At 37.5% G+C, this 19,025-nt stretch overlaps 1 protein-coding gene across 2 annotated transcripts in view; it reads right to left on the bottom strand.

The window, feature by feature from the left end:
* HAPLN1 (hyaluronan and proteoglycan link protein 1) overlaps window positions 1-18,756 on the bottom strand; it is a 78,542-nt gene extending 59,786 nt beyond the window's left edge. For both annotated transcript variants that reach the window (XM_044266071.1, XM_044266079.1), the window contains exon 1: window positions 18,619-18,756. The gene's annotated coding sequence lies outside the window, so the exon portion shown is untranslated. The remainder of the gene's footprint in view (window positions 1-18,618) is intronic.
* Between the last annotated feature and the right edge of the window lie 269 nt (window positions 18,757-19,025).

The raw sequence follows: 19,025 nt of genomic DNA, 5'->3' as shown, positions 1-19,025 counted from the left end.
AAAAGTTGAAAATAGAGGTACCTTATTATCCAGCAATTGCACTACTGAGTATTTACCCTAAAAATACAAAGGTAGTGATCTAAAGGGGCACGTGCACCAAATGTTTATAGCAGCAATGTCCACAATAGCCAAACTATGGAAAGAGCCTATATGTCCATCAGCAGATGAATGGATAAAGAAGTTGTGGTGTGAGTGTGTGTGTATATATATATGTGTGTGTTGTGTGTGTGTGTGTGTGTGTGTGTGTGTGTGTATATATATATATATATATATATATATATATATATAAAATGGAATATTATGCGCCTATCAAAAAGCTGTAATCTTGCCATTTGCAATGATGTGGATGGAACTAGAGGGTATTATGCTAAGTGAAATAAGTAATGACAATTATCATATGACCTCTCTGATATGAGGAATTTGAGAGGCAGGGGGTCGTGGGAAGAAGGGAGGGAAAAATGAAACAAGATGGGACCAGGGAGGGAGACAAACCATAAGAGACATTATCTTAATTTCAGGAAACAATCTGAAGGTTGCCAGGGGATGGGCAGGGTGGGGGGTGAGGAGGGATAAGGTGGCTGGGTAATGGACACTGGGGAGGGTATGTGCTATGGTGAGTGCTGTAAATTATGTAAGACTGATGATTCATAGACCTGTATCCCTGAAACAAATAATACCTTATAGGTTAATAAAAATAAATTAAAAAAAAGTGATTTTTAAAAATTGAATATATCATGGGTACATTTCCATTCACTGAATCTTCTTTTTCATGGATGCCAAAACTTTATGTGTATAAAATACATATGCCAAAGATATTTTAAGCAATTACCTATTTTTTGATATTTAAATATATTTTTATTGTTTTTCATAAGACATTGTGATAACTATAGGTAAGTTTTTAGCAGTCAATTTATTTTCTCAATTCTACAATGTGAAATTACTAAGTTAAAGATCTACATCCACAAAATTGTGCAACCATTACAGCTACCTACTTCTGGAACATTTTGTTACTTCTGAAAGAAATTTTATACCCATGATGGTCACTCTCCATTCTTTGACAACCACAAATCTATTTTCTGTCTGTATGAATCACCTATTCTAGCCTTTTCATATAAGTGGAATAATATAGTATGTGGTCCTTTTATGACTGGCTTCCTTCATTTAGCATCATGGTTCATGATTCATCCATCAAGGTTCATCCATTCTGTAACATATGTAAGGACTTCATTCTTTTTCATAGTCCTTTGTATGAATATGTAACATTTTGCTTACCCATTTAAAAGTTGGTGGATATTAGGGTTATTTTTTCACTTTTTGACTCTGATGAATAATGCTGATATGAACTAGTAATGGAATTGTTCTTCACGCATTTAACATTCCCACAAACAATGCACAAGGGTTCCAATTTCTCCATGTCTTCATTAGGACATGTTTTAATTAAACACAATATTATGTGTCTTTTTAATTATATGGGTATGAAGTAGGATCTCATTTTTTTTGTTTATTTTTTAAGATTTCATTTATTTAGTTTTTATTTGAGAGAGAGAGAGCACCTGTGTGCACGGGGGGAGGAGTGGGATGGGAGGGGGAGAGGAAGAGGTAAAGAATCTCAGGCAGATACCACACTGATCCCTCTCAACATAGGGTTTGATCCTGAGATCATGACCTGAGCTGAAACCAAGAGTCTGCCACTTAACTGACTGAACCTTCAGGCACCCCTCATTTTGGTTTTATTTGAATTTTCCCAGTGATTAATGATGTTGAGCAACTTTTCATGTGCTTATTGCTCAGTTGTATAGCTTCTTGGGAGAAATGTCTATTTAAATTCTTTGCCCATTTTTCAATTAAGTTGTGTTTTTGTTGTTGAGTTGTAAGTGTTCTTTATGTATTTTAGATACCATTTAATAGATACATGATTTGAAAGTATTTCTCTTCCAATCTATGTGTTGTCTTTTCATTTTTTATTTTTTATTAACATATAATGTATTATTAGCCCCAGGGGTACAGGTCTGTGAATTGCCAGGTTTACACACTTCACAGCACTCACCATAGCACGTACCTTCCTCTTTTCATTTTCTTAACATTGTCCTTTAGAGCAAAAATATTTTCAATTTTGATGAAGCAAAATTTTTCTAATTTTTCTTTGGTTGCTTATGCTATTACTGTCATATCTCAGAAACCATTGCCTAACCCAAGACCATGAATATCCATTCCTTTGTTTTCTTCTATGAGTTTTATAGTTTTAGCTCTGACATTTAGGTGTTTGATCTATATTAAATTAGTTTTGTGTATGGTATGTATTATGTATGGTATGTATTAATTCTTTTGTATATGGCTATGTAGTTGTCTCAGCATCATTTGTGGAAAAGATTATACTTCCTCCATTGAATTGTCTTGACAGTTTTGTTGAAACTGTGCTATTGATTTTTAAAAACTTTTTGCATATTAAGGTACTGCTCCTTTTGTCTTCAATGCATATTGAAAGCCTTTTCCCTTCATTTTGATCTATAGTGTTTTTTATGAATAGAATTATAACCATTTATGTTAACTAAATATATTAGTATTTTCCTCAATGATTTATTCTGCCACTATTGGCCAAATATTCACTTATATGTCCCTCCAGTAGTAGTTTATGAAAATACTATAAATAGCTATCAACTTTTTATTATTTTATATGGTACTTAACATGTACTTTTTTGGTAGATTCTCAGAACCACAAACACTATGAGAAAAATGCTATCAATCATTCTATTTTAAAATGGATAATAAAAAGGCTTGAATGATTTGCACAAGGCATGCAGCAGCAAGTACATGGTAAAATCTGAGTTGGAATTTAATGCAGGTCTACCTGAATCAATAAGAAAAGTTCCAAAATAACTAAAATACCTTAAATTGGAGCTTTGTCAGCATGAATATAAAAGTTTCCCCCAAACTATTCTAACTTTTCTAATCTATGATCTTCAGTTTTATTTAAGGATCAGAATCTTTTGATTAAGTGAAAGTTTTATATTTTAGCACACAATATGCTATTTTACTCTTTCAAAACATGTTAAATAAATTCCCATGTAATATGTTGGATAAGAAAAATCAAATTCACTGCTGCGTGTAAATTATCAATAAACGATTAAAAAATAGAATGCTATGTCAGTAAAATGTAAACTTTGTCAGAATATATAAAATAGAGTTGAGGTTTTCAAATACACAGTTCAAGTTGCAAATTGTCAAGGCCCAGAATGCTGTTGGTTGAGCTCAAAGAGAAATCCTATGGGTGATGCAGAAAGAACCATGAAGTAACCAAACATATGTAAAATATTCAGTGTGGCGTCGCTTACCATCAGTAAACTACTGAAGGGGTTTTTTGTTTGTTTATTTTTTGGTTTGGGGGTATTTTTGGTAGAATTTATTCCTTCTGTTCTCCATCTCCTTCCATACTGTCCCTTGAAAGAAGCTTCCAATCCTTGTTGCACTTTGTATTTCAGTCCATATGCAAGTGCTTTACAGCATTCAAACGTGAAGACCTGGCCTTATAAATAAAGATCCAGTCTGTTTTCATCTCCCTTCCCTTTTCAATTTGCTGTTTAACAGTTAGCAGTTTACCAAAAGCAGAGAATCTTGAAGGAGATTATTATTATTATTTTTTTGTCAAACGTGTCCAAGATATTTTAGGTGAATTTATACGATGACTACTATTGTTAGGGTAACTTATATAGAGCCTGCTCATGCTGAATGATACTCTACGGTTGTCCTTAAGGAACAAATCTATAGTTCAAACTGTAAATTACCAAGGTCCAGATTGCCCTTGTTTTACCTCAAGAGTGATGCTATGGGCTGTGTAGAAAGTTGCTCCACTCCAGAACTTTATTCCTTAATCAGAGGATTGTCAGCATTACACAGAGCACGAATGCAATTATATAAAAATTTTAACTTCACAGGCAGTCAGTACACTGTAAGATGTTTTGTGTATGCTTAAATAATTTTCAATTGTATATCAGGGCACAGATAAAGGGAAATGTTTTTACATAGTCCATTCAAACTTGAATTTCCTGTAGTGTTCACCCATGCACTAAAAATTTGGATTTGCAATTCATGAGAACATTCTGATACATAAATGAAATGTATAAACAAAAAGAGAACAGATTCTTCTTATATTTTATAGTAAATCAATCCTGTTCCATAGTTTAGGATAATAGGCTTAATCAGCAACTGATTAAAATGCTGATAATAACAGGAGCATAGTTCAAGCTACACTTCTACTTTACCATTGGGAGCAGAACCCAAGAATTCCCTCTGTTGGTAGGCAACAACACATGCTGTATTTAAAACTACATTTATTGGGGTGCCTGGGTGGCTCATTTGTTAGCATCTGACTCCTGATTCGGCTCAGTCATCATATCAGTGTCTTAAAATCAAGCCCCGTGTAGGGCTCTACACTGGGGGTGGAACCTACCTAAGATTCTCTTTCTCCATCTTCCTCTGGCCCCCCAAATGAATGAATGAATGAATGAATGAATAAAATAAAACTACACTGATCTACTCTGCTGAATAGAAACCAGGATTTTTAAAAAGTGGGAACTCTGGTGTTCCAGGTACTACAGCTGTCTCATCCTTGAGGGAACTTTTCTCCTCCTATCATTTGAGGTGGCAGTTACTGGCCCAGAGGAAAGCCATAGAATAATTGTTATCTAGGATTCATAGATTATTTACTTTTTATCCTTAGCATGGCTATTTTCATGCTGGTGCAGGCAAAGAGGGATGAGGGGAGACAGTGCATTTTTTTTTTCAGAGAATATATAGCAATGCAAATTAAGAACACATTTTGCTTTTCACCAATTATAGTAAATCGGTATTTCCCTTTAACATTTAGATCTCAAACTCCTTGTACCATTTTGGTTTACCTTTGGGGAATTCATGCACTACCATTAACGGTAACTATTAGCCCATGCTACATGTCAACTTTTGATATAACTTAACATTTCATGGATGCAGATATTTAAATGATGATACATTGCTCTTCTCCTTCTGCTATCTGAAGATTAATTTGAAATAGTAACAACATGTAATGAGGAAGCCACAATAAGGGAGTGTAGAAGATCAATGCCTTCTATTTTGAAAATAAAGGTTTTCAACTCTGCATTGACATTTATTTTCCATTTCTCTGATGCACCAGCTATTTGTTTAATAAAAGGAGACCTTTCCAGTAACAAGAACATTATCTTTTTCATTTCTATAATTTCATGAGAACTATCAGTCAGGAGGTTTGCTTTCAAGTCCAGTTAACATAAATTAGGTTTCTCCTTTTAGTCATAGAGTTTCAAGACTCCTGTAAAGATAATACCAAGAATAATTGCAATGTGACTTGGAGGCTAGGGGAAATGAAGTGATCTGCAGAATTTGAAGTGATGTGCCCCCCAAAACAAACTTATAGAACAAAACATACTGGTCTGCATTTAGAAGTGAATTGCCCAAATACGAACTAGAAAGATCATAAACTTATCCAAGGTAGCTTCACGGGACCAGACTAGAACAAATGGATGAGAGTTAAGGGACTCCATTTTGCACAATATCAGGAAGAACTTTTTGGGAAGTCCTCTAGAAGTGAAAAGAGTTGCCCTGAGGAAAACCTAGTGCTTTCGCCACTGCAGTTGTTGAAGCAGATCAACACTTTCTGTCACGCTAGGGATTCCTGCAGCGGTTGGAACGCTGGAACAGATTGGGTCCTTTGAATCTGATTCAAATCTAGCATTTTGAGGTCAAAACTCTTAAGGAGTCAGATGGATAAAATGACCTAGTAACAAGGAAGCTCTAAATTTGTGAAAGACGCATCAACGGTTAATTATAATTTATTAAATAGAAAAGTGTGCCAAGTAGAGTAATGGTGGTGCAAATAAAATATTAGGAGGGAACTGAGAAAAAAGTGACTTATTTCAATGTAAGGTTGCCCGGAGGAATGTACAATGTAAGGTTGCCCGGAGGAAGGGTTTTCTATTAATGATCCTGGGAGAAGCCATCGTTCAGGTAGGAGGGTTCAAGTGTGAGGGGTTCCTCCAGAGACAAGTGAATGCACAAAGAATTAGAGCAAAACTGAGAGGAAGATTGGAAAGAGGGGCACCAGGGTGGCTCAGTTGTTGGGCGTCTCTGCCTTCTGCTCAGGTCATGATCCAGGCTTCCCGGGATAGAGCCCCTCCATACAGCTCCTTGCTCGTTGGGAAGCCTGCTTCTCCCTCTCCCCCTGCTTGTGTTCCTTCTCTCTCTCTCTTTCTCTCTCTCTCTGTGTCAGATAAATAAATAAATAAAATCTAAAAACAAAAAAAAAAACACCAGACTCAACTAGCTTCCAGCTTTGAACACAAGTACGAAATGGGTTTAAAAAAAAAAAAGAAAGAAAGAAAAAGAAAGTTTGGAAAGAGGATAGGCAATCTGGAGCCTTTATTTATTATCATTTTTGTGATAAATTTGCATTTGCTTTAGTAAATTTGGTAAATGCAAATGACCTGCCTTTCGTGCGTTAAGCAAATAGTTATAACTTTGTAAAATATCCTATAGAAATCGTAAGTTTGTGATCATTACATTGATTTCCTCTCTGTAATTTAAAGTAACTTTCCATAGTGATAAAGTTACAAAGTTAGGAAGCTTCTTCTCTCACAAGGCGGGGTGGGAGAAATGATGTTTTAAGTCATATATTTAGTTTGGGTTTGCTCACAAGATCCATTGGGTCCATAATTCAGTGCAAGTGACTGTAAAATGCAGGTGGCAGTTTGTGTTTTGCGTGACTCTCTACTGAGTTCCATCCTTCAGTTTTTCTCTTTAGAATTTTTTCTGGGTGACTGGTGTCTAGACTTTCCACTTCTTCAACAATGGGGTATTCCAGATAATCAAAATAAATGCATAGATACCATGAGACAGTGATACAGATGGCTACAAACTTCCCAAACTCTTGTCCAGAATTTTTCCTAGACAGCAGTAGGACTGTCCAACATCTGGAAATAGATTGCAGGAGCTGAGTCACCACGACAATGGATCAGTCCAGCTGCTTCAGGGAACAAGGGACACTGAGAGCCCTGTAGGCTCGAAGACTCTATTCTCTCAGAGAAAGTAGGCCAAGAGGATAAGAACTATCCAGAATCCAGGCAAGCCCACCTACTGACTTCGGGCATTTTCTAATGGGGAAAGAAAAGCCAGATTTCCAACTGGCTAATTTTGCTACCTGTTCATCTACCTGAAGTCTTTTGTTGCTAGAAGCTATTGATAGTCTCTTTTTGTTTTTGTCAGTAGATTCTCTGTGCCATACCTGGGTGTAGGTGCTTTATTTTTATTCTGGTATCTATCCTGTTGTGGCTTTGTGGTGCTTGAATCTGTGACATGTTCAGTCACAAGCTGTTATTTCTTAAAAAATTGTTTCTGCCCTGTTTACTGTTTTTCCATCTGAGATAGCAATGTCTGTACCCCATAGATCTTTTACTCCCCTCTCTCTGTGCACCCCATACCCCAGTACCTTCCTCCCTTTCCCTCTTAGGTTTCAGTCTGCTTTTTGTTGCTGTTGTTACTGTTGTTGTTATTGTTTTTCAGACCTATTTTCCATTTACTAATTATCTCTTCAGTGTGTCTTAACTTTTTATAAACTCATGTATTGGGTTCTTCATTTTAGTTATTACAATTTCTTAGTTTTAGAACTTCTATTTAAGTCCTTTTTTTGTAGTCTCCTGTTCTTTGGTAAGATTCCCTTAGAGTCTAATTTCTTTCTTTCTTCTTCTTTTTTTTTTTTTTTAAAGATTTTATTTATTTATTTGACAGAGATTACAAGTAGGCAGAGAGGCAATCAGAGAGAGGAGGAAGCAGGCTCCCTGCTGAGCAGAGCACGATATGGGGCTCGATCCCATGACCCTGGGATCATGACCTGAGCCAAAGGCAGAGGCTTTAACTCACTGAGCCACACAGGCGCCCCTCTTAGAGTCTAATTTCTTAAACATATTAGTCACGCAAAATCTGTATCTGGTAACTTTGATATTTAGATCTCCTATTGATCTGTCTCTATTTTCTATTTAGTATCTTGATTTTTTTGTTTGTGTGTTTATTTGGTCCTCTTGGTCCTGTCACCTGGTGTGCTGGGTAATTTTAGGTGAGGGGAGGTGAAACTGGAAATGTAAGCTGAAACTGGTCACTGAGAACCTTGCAAATGATATTAAATAGTTTGAAGTCAATTTTCACAGCAGTAGATAGGTGTTGAAGGGCGTAAGTAGGCAACAACATTCAGGTTTCATATCTTTTTTTTTTTTTTTAAAGATTTTATTTATTCGACAGAGAGAGAGAGATCACAAGTAGGCAGAGAGGCAGGCAGAGAGACAGGGGGAAGCAGGCTCCCTGCTGAGCAGAGAGCCCGATGTGGGGCTTAATCCCAGGACCCCGAGATCATGACCTGAGCCGAAGGCAGAGGCTTAACCCACTGAGCCACCCAGGCGCCCCTCATATCTTTTTGTCTTAAAAATACATAATTCTCCCTGATCTGGAGAAACATTACTCTAACTTCAGTGTGGAGGAGTGCATCAGAAAGCAAGAAGATAGGAGAGGCAGAAACCAATCTGTAAGGTTTGCAGGAATTCGGGCAAGAGAGGATGGTCACAGAGGGTAATGGAGATAGAAAAGGATGCCCAGGTGCCCCGAGAATTATATATTTTTAAGACAAAAAGATATGACCATAATTAAATGCCATTAGGAAGAAATAACCAGAGTGGGAGAGGTTGAAGATGTAAGAGAGAAAAAGCTTAATTAATTGGGACTATCTCTGAGAAGACTGGGGGACATGGGATCTAGAGCTCAGGGTGTAATATCTGCTTTAGGCTCTTAGAGGTAAAGAGTATCTTTTTCCCCTAATAGAAGGGAAAAAAGAATATATGGGGGTGGCAAGGACTGGTGGTCAAGGACTTGTTTTGGTCCTTGTTTGGTCCTTGTTTTGGTCTGTCAGGACAGTGACAGCATTCTTTCTAGGTGGCTTCTGTTTTCAGGATGAATTAGGGAGGCCTGGACATCTGCTACAGGGGGTTCAAGAAACAAAACTTTTAAGAAATATGGTAGAACTGCCACACAGCATTAAAGATTCAACTGAAGTCAGATACCACAGTTATCTAGTGGCCCCATTATGCAGGGTGATATGGGTTATTCTTAGCAGTTCCCAGCAATTTAGAGAAAGTGTGGAAGAAGTGGGGCAATTAGATTTTCCTGAAAAAGGATTTGGGGCTGGTGGGTTCCTCCGCAGACAATAGGACAAAGGCAGTGAGAATGGGGGAAAGCTGATGGACAGTGGAGGAGAAAGTGAAAGTAAAACGGAGGAAACAGGGAGAAGGAAGAAAAGAAGTCAGGGATGGCAGTTCCAGGTGATTCTGATGAACCAGTAGTCCGTAAATCCAAGTATTGTAGTTTGGATGACTGGGACTATGATGATTTTTATCTTATATAACAAGGCCCCCAGTTTGGTTGACAGAGTCTTGGTCTCTGTCACTTTGCTGGAATAATTAGTCAGGTGCCCCGTTTCATTTTCAAAGTGTTCTGTTTTAGCTAATAGAGTATATGGCCTTGGTATCTATATAGAGATGTCATAGACCAGGCTTGGTAGACAGAGTATAATAAGTTCAGTTTTGGACATGTTAAGGTCCAGTATTTATGGGAAATTCAGGTTGAATGGTCAAGTGAAGTTAATATACATGCAGATACAATCCAAATTCAGTCATAAAACATAAAGCAGTACTAAATGACTTATAATTTATTATCTTACGAATCATTTACTTATTTGCAGACAATACATGAAACTTCTAGGAAATATGTGCATTAAATACTTGAGAGTCCTAAGTATAAAATGTATGGCATTCTTTGGTAAAGTGAAAAATATTAATCACCTGAGGAATAATTTTAACTTTGATTGGTTGGTCCGTCTGCAAAAACATGTTGATGGACTGGTGAGGTTGAATTATCCCTCAACACATCACCAGGTGGCAGTATAACTACAGTCTGACATAATTAACAAGGGTAAGGCTCCCTTTCAGTTATTTCTGCAGTTAGAATATTTGGGAATTTATACCCATTGTACATGTATGTATGAATGGAAGTTTTTTTCATTTAAAAATAATTGCTTGTTTTATTATTATTGCCAACTTGAAAAAGTGAAAATTAAAAAGTTTAATTTTTTAATATGTGCATTATTTTTTTTAAAAGATTTTTTGTTTATTTATTTGACAGAGATCAGAAGTAGGCAGAGAGGCAGGCAGAGGGGGCTGAGCAGAGAGCCCGCTGTAGGGCTTGATCCCAGAACTTGAGATCATGACCTGAACTGAAGGGAGAGGCCCAACCCACTGAGTCACCCAGGCGCCCCTAATATGTATATTATTTTAAAATATTTTAGGGGCACCTGGGTGGCTCAGTGGGTTAAGCCGCTGTCTTCGGCTCAGGTCATGATCTCAGGGTCCTGGGATCGAGTCCCGCATTGGGCTCTCTGCTCAGCAGGGAGCCTGCTTCCCTCTCTCTCTCTCTGCCTGCCTCTCCATCTACTTGCGATTTCTCTCTGTCAAATAAATAAATAAAATCTTAAAAAAAAATAAAACATTTTAGATAAACTAAAATATATGATCACTAATATACATTCATGGCATTCTTAATATAGTCATTAGTATACAGGTTATATATATAAAACACTATTGTTATAGATGTTTGATACATTTGCATTGATTGGTATATCATAGGTAATTTTATTTTGATTATCTTTTTAATACATTTAACTAGTAAAGATAGATTCAATAACTTGATTTGTTGACTTTTGGGAGAGTGTTCAGAAGTTTCATGGGGAAATTCTTCTTTGCCGTATTCTGTAATAGTAACTTCAAGTGTAGGGTAGAGTTATGTCCCATTTAGCCAATAAAAAATACAGGACACCCAGCTAACTTTGAACTTAGACGAACAATAAATAGTCTTATTGGCATAAGTATGCACCATAAACTATCTGAGACATTCTTATACTAAACATTATTCAGTTATCCTTTGGATTTTATATGGCAGCTCTAGTATGGGGAGTGGAAGGAAGGAAAACTGGGAGAAAAAAGCAAGTTCCTGGGAAAACCAGAGAAATCCAGGTTTCTGGGCTCCAAATTTGCTCTAAGATTCGGAGGTCTTCAAGATCAAGGAACTAGGAAAAGAATTATAAATGGACCTGAACTAGGCTGCATTCTGTGGTGAGCTCATTTGTATGCTAAACTAAACAACACGGGGTAAGGTTAATCAGTACTCTGGTGAATTACCATCTACACCACACATTGATTACTGATTTTTAAACAACGAAATGTAACAACATATATTTAAAGCCAGCTCCGTATTGGGCAAATTGAATAAATAACTACAATTCAGGCATTTTGGGGTCTTACCCAGGTTCAGAGTTATCATTATGAAAATCAGTCATTAGAGTATCAAGGTTCAGAAATGCCATTTTAATTTCATTTAATTCAACGAACATGTCTGGCACCTTCTATATGCAGAGGACTGACTAAGACTCTGATATATAAAGATTAATAACACTGATGTATCCAACTCAGTGGGCATTTATAGTTGATAAAACACAAGTTAAGATTATGCACAAACAATGGCAAAACTCATTTTTATCAGTTTTTTCCTGGGTTTCAGTTCATGGTCAGCTGTTTTCTCCTTTGTTCTTTCCTGAACTCTTTCCCTCTTCTGTATGATTTTCAACTGCCATTTTAATACCTAAGACTTCCAGAGCTCTATTTTCAGCCACAACTTTTCCCCTGTGCTAAAGATACACACTCAACTCACACAAGTTCTTGGCTGTCCCACTGGTTTTTCCTAAATTAGAGTCCCTATATTCTCCCAGAAACTTTTATTCTTCCTTTATTCTTACTCTTAGTCTGTCTCATCTCTTTGTGTTATTTTCTGCCTTTGAAACAGTCACACTATCCTTGACTTCTCTCTTCCATCCAATAGATGAACCCTTATTAGATCATGCCTGCCATGCCTACACTGGTCCAAGGCCTCTCTCAACTCATTGCCAGCCTCTAGTCTTGCTTTCCTTAAATTTAGAGATTTTTTTTGAAATTATCAATTAATTCTATTTACATTATTCATTTTATACCAATTATTATTATCTGAATCTGGGACAATTTTATGCATTTAACAACAATGAAAAATCAGAAGACTAAAAAGGAAACAAAGGCTGAGTCCGGGAATGGCCTGAGGTTGGGAAGTGTTCCGACCTCTGGAATATAGGCACTCGGGAGACCCTGAAAACCCCATGTTCTGCCCTGTACTGGGTGCTGCCAACAACAGTAAGCATTGGTAGGGCACCTATTAAATTTCCAGCATCTAGATCTCCCAGCTAGGTGAATAATACATACCAATGATCCCTTTCCTCTAGGAGGCAGGGAAGAAGGGGAAGGAAAGTCTCTAAGTCTGGGTTCTCAGTCCTGGCTTTAAAAAGTACTGAGCATATCTTCATGTAAGAACAGATCAGTACTTTGTAGGAGTACCAAACTGTGGTGGCACAATCAATGAGAACACAAAGCTGAAACAACTAATAAGATACGGCTTTCGTTATGCCATATGTTAATCAAACATAAAATGGGAAGGAATTACACAAATGGCTCTGATTACATTCTTTATATAAAGGCAAAGCAGATCTTCATTCCCCCTCCCCATAGTTAGTTTTCCAGAATTTATAATCAACATCAATGTCAAAATTCCTTGATAACCAATTGTAGTGAAGTACCTTTCATTCAAAAGATGTTGACTTTTCAACACGGTATCTAATTCCTACGCTTACCCTATGCATATTTCATCTTCCTCCCTCAGCTCCTTCACTTAGAGGAGCCCTTGGACCAAATATGTGGCTTCCTGTTGTTCCCTCCCTCTAGACCTGGACACTTAGGGTGGCCCAAGGGCTCACTCAGTGGAATATAAAAAGCTCTAAGTGCTCTCTCTGTCCAGGAGCAGAAACCCAAGCATGGGGACAAAGGGCTGGGAGGTCTTCAGAGCAGGTTTTGGCAAAGTAAACAGAAGGGTTCAAACGGATGGGCTTTCCAGCTGGGAGAGGGGAAACCTGGTTCAGGTACAGCTCTGGAGAGAGTATGAAAGGACAGGTTGATCAGGCTCAGCGAAAAGGAGCCTGTCATTAACAGGACCCAAGATCCTTCAAGTTTCCAGAAACGGGCCTTAGGGAGTCCCTCTAACCTCACATATGGAGTGGGGTAAGTGAGAGATTGAAGACCATGGAGGACTAAATCAGCTTAATTACACCCTTTGGTGTAAGGATAGGAAGGCCCCTGAATGTTTGAAATTCTTTTCACAGAAAACAAAACATTTACTTTAGAGACATAAAAGGCTTGAAATGTAAATGCATGAGTGAAACTCATTCACACTGAAGTGTAATCAGTCAGTCAAGAAATCAATAAACCAGAGAAGTATCAGATCCTCTGGGCGTGGGGGTGGAGAGCAGGAGTCTTACTTATGAGACTGAGGCAGGGTGGAAAGTTTGGATAAAGGCAAAGGAAAGAGACCCAGGAGACTAGGAAGGCAAACTTCACCTACGTGGCAAATTTTACTAGTGATTCATGATGGGCATCCATCTGTCTTCTCCACTAGCTTGTGAACTCCTTGAGCCAATTACTCTGCAACACCTAGCATGGTGCCTGGTGCAAATGGTAGGCACTAAATCATTCTGTGTGCAATCTGAATTTTAGATGCAAACTGGCAGACAGCAACTGTGTGCAAATGAAGTTTTGCTTTTCCTGTCCATCGAAGCAGACAGATTATTGGAAGCTTTGCCCTCCTGGAGGTCTGCAGCATCAGAGCCGCCCTCCCAGGCCCATCTGTGCCCACACAACCAAAAACCAAAGTTCTTATCCACTCAACTAGACACAAACAAGGAAAATGATTTTAAAGATGCGTGCTCAAAATTCTTTTAATTCAAAAACTATGAGGCTAGAACTTTCTGCTTGTTTCTGTGTACCTCAGGATCCTGTAGCCTTTTATTTCCTTATTACAATCAATTTTGATGTTCTGAATTTTTCAGAATGAATTTTCATGGTATAAAGTGAGGGTCCCAGCACATAGTGCTAGTACAGTGCCTGGCAAATAGCAAGTATTTCACAAATTTTTGTTGAATGAACAAATGAGAGCATGAATGATCAAATGAGGTGATCCCCAATTCAAAATAAGAGAGTCAAAATGAGAAAATCACATAGTATAGGTAGGGACTGATCCAGGATATTATCCATGAAACTGTATGGAAAGTTTAGGAAAATCCAGATTTACCACAAAAACAATGTGAATGTTATTTAACTTAATTGGATTTTATTTAATACAGTAAATGTAACTGGAGTACCATAATTGGAATTTAGTAACAAATCCAGTGATTTGTGTTCTCTCTGGGTTAAGGAAATTTGGACAAAAGGGGAAATTTCTGTTGCCCTTACCAGTCTGAGAACCAACACCTGAACTGAATGTAGTCAATGTTCCGTGACTTTCATTTGGGGAGTTTGTTTTGTTTGTTTTTGCTTTGCCTTGTTTTGCAAATAGCCTCCTGGCCTTCTCGCAATACCTCCCCTCCTGCCCCCCATCTCAGGCATCATTCTCTCACTCCCCTGTTAAACTAAAACAATGAATAGATGCTCAAAATAGTCCAGCGCCATTTGCTATTTTAAACAAATTCTGGCTGGATCTGCATGTGGCTGAGAACTCTTCGCCACCAGCAGCCCTCTCCGGGTCCCCACTGCTGGGAGAAGCCATCAGGTGCACCTACTCCCTGATATCACCGAGAACCCCATAGCAACCGACCATTTTGGAGAGCTTGGCGGGTTCTTATTCACAAATTTGTTCTTGTCTAGTATCACTAGGCCATCTGAAACCATGAATGACACATTTCCAATCCATGTCTAAAGTTCTACTTTCACGGCCTCTGACAGTTAGGTCCTCGACGTACAAGGATGGGATTCATTCTAAATCACAAGGATGGTCTGAAGAAATTGTCAACAGGATGGCTTGTTTCTGGTGGATAACAACTTGTTGGAAATACGAATTAAGATAATATGCTTTCTTTTACATGATTGATAGTGTTTCCAGCCACCACCTCTGATAGACTCAGGCTATAATTTTGTGGCATTAATGAAAAAGGACTTAATGAGAGGGTTTCCTTCTTTCCCCATGTAGGTTTCACCGCCATACACAAAACCAAAGTGCCCTAACTCGGATGCTTCCATTCCACACAAACAGGCCCAACTCGATTTGTGGATTACACCGCTAGAGCTCACTCAGCAAGTAATACATTAATCATTTTTTTTTCTTATGGAGGCATTTTACCTTCTAATGTGAATTTCAGAACTTGTCTTGATTAATGCTGATGTGCTGAACACTGTTGCCATTGAGTCATAGATCTTGCAAAAAGCCCCTTGGAATAATAATTCACATACCTCCTGAAGAAAAGATTTTCAAAATTCTCAGTGCAATATTCTGATAGATTAATCTAGGATATCCTGATACTTCTTTCAAACAGTGGCTTTCTTCCTAATAGTTCTTTTCTAGGATTTTTTTTTTTTTTTTTTTTTACTATCATGTCAATTTCATGAAAGCAGTGTTCCTGCTTCAAAGCTGCATGCAAACAACAGGTACTGAAAAAGTTGTTCTCTATGCTAATTTTTAGTGTTTAGGGCAATGCTTTTAGTAACCTCAAACAAATTTTACTATTATCCTTATACATTGAATGAAAAAAATCTAGAGAATATATAATATATGCGAGTATCTGTGTACTAGCCTTTTAAGCTAGTAATTATTTACCCATTTAAACTCAGCAACACTGAACTTTACAGAAATGTATTTCCATATGAGAAACAGTGATTCAAGATTCAAAGTCTCCCCATCCTTTCTTGAACTAGGTCATGACATCTCTGTAAGAAAAAAACACATTGTCTATTAGAAGTGAGTTACAGTATTAAACTATATCCTCATGGGGGTAGAGAGTTGATGGTAAATTACCCAGGAAAGAGTAAACTGATTTTAAATGCAACCACCGGGAACCTTAATCAACAGTTAAGTGGTGCCTTGATTTTTAAATTATATAAAAGTCACTTGCTGTATTTTCTGCTGTGAGCACCCACCCCGATGTCTGGCATGCAGCTAGTGTTCAATGTCAACAGAGGAGAAGTCTCAGAAGTTTTTAATGCCGAGAGGCTGGAGAGAAAGGCTTCTCTGACTCAACCACTAGGTGGCACACGGGGACCGTGCTTCACACACTGAACCCTCCCAGACCCTACCTTTCATGGTGTAAATAAAGAGCTGCATTATTAATTTATGCCATCACGACCACTCTACGCCTAATATTTGTTTAACCAGCTGTTTCCTCTAATTCCCCTTAACCACTATTGATTAAAATCCTAAGTATATTCGGGTTTCATCCCTCCCTATTTTCCTCCAACAATATTTTGTCACCTATAAATAACAGACTAAGTACATTTAAATAACACAGACCAAGTACCATGGTTACTAATAATGAATCCAGGGTGTTGGAAAATTAACCAAAGGCAACGGAAGACTCTGATGTAAAAGTTATTTTCAAATTTGCTTTGCATTTTGTTGGAATTTTAATTGGTGGAATACCATTATCTTAAAAAAAAGTAATCGAAAATAAAACATGCAAGGAAAACAAGCAAAAGGAAATGAAAAGAAAAACCAACACTAGTGTTTTCTGGAAAAGGGAGTTATTTCCTGAAAAAGGATTTGTGTTCATTTTTCCAGAAACTTCTTTGACTCTTCAGAAAATACCAGTATTCTGCAACCAAGATGTTAAAATGCAGGACTTTGGTGAACTATCTACTCATAGAATATCTTTCTGCATATTCTGCCAAATGTATTTATCCTGGATGTGTTACTTGCTCCCAAAGGAAGGAAGAGGAAGTGAAACCACTAGGGATATAATGAATTGATTCTTCTTTGTGAAAGTCTCTTCAGTACTTCTAAATTACAGTGTCAGTCATTCCTCTGAGAGACAGGGCCTGCTGACAATAAATAAATGGCTCACTTTATAAGAACATGACGGTCTTCTCTTTTTTGTTTCTCATAGAAAGCTCAGACCCCCAGGACACCTCTGGAACACTGGCCTCTGGGTACCTTCTCCCTGGGGGCCAGCAATCTTTTGAGGTTGTTGGTTTTCTCTCGCTCATTTAATTAAGTTTAAGGAAAATTACTTCTACTTATCTAGTTTTCCCATTTTAAAAGCTGTTTCCAATTTTGTGAAGAGGTTACCTAAAATGTAACATCATTCTCCCAGCTTAAACAATTAAATTATTGAGAACAGATAGCCACCAAATGACTGAAGACTAATAAATGCTCAATAAACCTCTGGCATACCTTTTATTTTACTGAATGGAATAAAAACCTTCTTTATTAGTAGAAATAAATGGAAATGAAGGTAAACACTGATGTAAGAATTATCACTGTAAAAGTTACCAGAGAGAACTACTATGATACATTTTTGATAGAATGATTTTCCTACTTTATGATTGCATTGAAATATTGAAGTCACAGAAGTGTGTATAAAATTACTGCAATTCAGTACACTGAAATAATCAAATAGAATGTTACCAGAAACTACATTTGTAATGAATAAATATTACATTTCACTTAGAAATTAACTCATAGGCTTTATTTCTTAAAAACCGTTAGCTTCCAAGATGCCAGCCAGTATGTTTGATTTTATGACATCACATTGGAACATGTACAGGAACACTTTCCACCCTAAAAATTCCCAAATGTACTGGCCACTCAGCGTGTTTTTCCAGTGATAAATGAAAATAAAGTAACATATTTTCAAAATAATAAACCATCTCACTTTGAACACAACAGTCAAATTCAGTGGAAGAAAACAACTTCATTTAAGCCCCAAAGTGTTCAGATTTGCTTAGAGTGGTAAACAGTCTCAACACATAAATCCTTTAAGCAACTTTCAATAGTAATCTCAAAAACTATGACTTTAAAATATTTTTCAGTACCTTAAAATTAATTATCAACATCATTCAATGTAGGAAAGGCATTGTAACTCTAAAATCTTAATTTCACAATTAACTGAGGCGTGCGGACCAAAATTCGTAACATCTCAAAGATTATCCATCTAACCAGTATTATCTATGATTACAGTAACTTTCTTTTCCACACAAACCTATATATTCCCTAAAACAAAACTCAAAAATCTGGAATGGACATTCCCATTCCTCAGCATTTCCTTCAACCTATACTATCCTGTTTTTCAGGTGCTATTAAAATGCTTGTTGAAATACAGATGGAAAAGCCACCACTTGGAAACCACGCGCCTGCCAGATTTATAGTACCAGGAGCAAATGCCAGGATACTCGAGTTAATCCTTAGCCCAATCTAGACTGAGCTTTTTTATTGCAATCCAGGATTTTACCTGACAATATGACTCTTCAAAAAAAAAAGTTGAGATGTCATGTTAAACTCAAAATGAAAGAAAATAAGAAAATTTGTTTTAATGTATATATACATCATAATATGTATTGCTCTCTGAAATCTTAAAGGCACTAAGGTTTGAGAGGAAGAGTGAAAAATTTATGGAAGTTTTACCTTGTCCTGAAATCCAGAAGTTCAGATGCTCTCAAGTCCTGTTGAGGTTGGAGCCTGAAGATCAAGTGAAGCTAGCGCTCTTTCTCCTCACCTTAAGTTTGTCTCTGGGCAAGTGTGTGTGTGTGTGTGTGTGTGTGTGTGTGTGAGAGAGAGAGAGAGAGAGAGAGAGAGACTGTGAGAGTGTGTGTGTGGTGTGTGTGCATGTGCGTGCGCAGAATGTCTCTTTGTGGCGCTGGATGGCAGAAGTCCTGGTCCTGGGAAGAAGGAGGCACTTTCTCACCAAGAGCAGAAGAAAAGCAAAGCGTCACCAGGAAAGTTCTCCTCCCAGATCCCCTAATTACAGCCTAACGTGCACTTCATGCAAACTTCAGGGAGGAAGGGAGGGGCAGCTCTGTGCCCAGATCTTG

The sequence above is a fragment of the Neovison vison genome, chromosome 1, assembly GCF_020171115.1.
Source record: "Neovison vison isolate M4711 chromosome 1, ASM_NN_V1, whole genome shotgun sequence".
NCBI lineage: Eukaryota > Metazoa > Chordata > Mammalia > Carnivora > Mustelidae > Neogale > Neogale vison.
Note: the sequence above shows the minus strand (reverse complement) of the source record. Positions and strands in the feature narration are given on the sequence as shown.